The sequence below is a fragment of the Octopus bimaculoides genome, chromosome 4 (assembly GCF_001194135.2).
Source record: "Octopus bimaculoides isolate UCB-OBI-ISO-001 chromosome 4, ASM119413v2, whole genome shotgun sequence".
In the NCBI taxonomy this organism is placed as follows: domain Eukaryota; kingdom Metazoa; phylum Mollusca; class Cephalopoda; order Octopoda; family Octopodidae; genus Octopus; species Octopus bimaculoides.
Window position 1 is genome coordinate 70996873 of NC_068984.1, and position 1575 is coordinate 70998447.

The following is a 1575-nucleotide window of genomic DNA, read 5'->3' on the forward strand; positions in this document are numbered from 1 at the left end:
ATATATATATATATATATATATATATATATATATATATATATAGATAGATAGATAGATAGATAGATATATAATAAACATGTATATTCAAGCACAACATATATCTTGTTAAGAGCAAAGTTGACAGTTTTCTATTGACTGGTGAAAAATAAATGAGAAAATTAATGTATTGATTGCATTTAAAGTGATAGTTTGTTTATCTGAATATCTGTTCCAATTCATTGAAATCTTTTCAGTGTAATTTAAAGTTATACGTGAATGGTCATTCTACTTGTATAAGTCATTTAAAATGTCATAAATCATATTGGTAGTGAATGGGTTCTTTTTCATTCAAGACATCAAAGTATTCAGTATACACTCACAGAGCATAGTGCACTCATGATCATCACCGTCAACATTATCATCATGATCAGCATTTTATGTCTACTATCTATCATGGTATGTATTGTACAGATCATCAAAGTTTTAATCAATTCTTATTTGGAGTTATTCCCATCTTAGTTGGGTCAGAGGATTAATTCTCACATATACACTACATTTTTAGTATATTTTATATGGGTTGATGTTTTCATAATACCTATAACTTCTCAGAGTGTGCTGGGTGCATTTTATTGTGGCAATAGTATAAAAGATGTTGTTATGTGTTTAGCAAGATGAAAGCATCCACTTTATCCTCCTAAATTTCATTCATTTGATAACCCCTGTGCAAAATGTGCTGGGTGCACCATGCACAAGCAAAAAATATTAAGACAAACAAATAGAGTCTTCAAGTAGGTCGGAGCACGTTCCACAGCTTGGGCATCCACATTTTTTAACCGTTGGTTTCGTAGTTGTTGTGTAAAGCATCGCATTTTTTAGAAGTATCTTCAACGATTTGTCTTGCATTTTGCATTTGATGAATTTATGTGGTTTCAGGATGTTGTTCATTTTTGGGTCTCTAGTTATTAAAGGAAGATTTTGCACAATAGTGTTGTATGCCTCACTGTTTATAGGGTTGTGAATTGATATATATGTATAGTAGTGTTTTGAGATGAGATGTGGTGTTACGTTTCGTTGTCCTAAGTGTTTTTATATTTAATTTCTTGGCACGCTTAATTCAATCGTCTATAAGTGAAAGTGGATATTGTCTTTCACTTAGTGTTCTTCTGAGGTCTTGAAGACGATGTTCCGGAGTAGTTCTGTCTGACACTATTGTGCAAATCCTTTTGCCAAATTAAAGGGGATATACATTTTGATGTATTTCAGGTGGCGTGAGCTAAAAAAGAGATATTGCTTTGAGTCCATTGGTTTATGATAGATGTCAGTTATAATTTGATTGTTGACTTTTTTATCATAACATCCAAAAATGAGAGCTGCCCTTTGCTATATTCCTTTGCAATGTCCTGTACCCAGATATGCACCTATACATACAGGTGGATGTCGGTATGCACATACCTGTACGTATATATGCATATACTCATTTACTTTTGTTTTTACATGATTGAACGCAGCGTCTCACAAAAATTGTAAGTAGTTTTCGTAAACTTATCCTCCGACGCTACTCTATCTCTTTCTCTTTCTCTTTCCTTTCTCCCCCC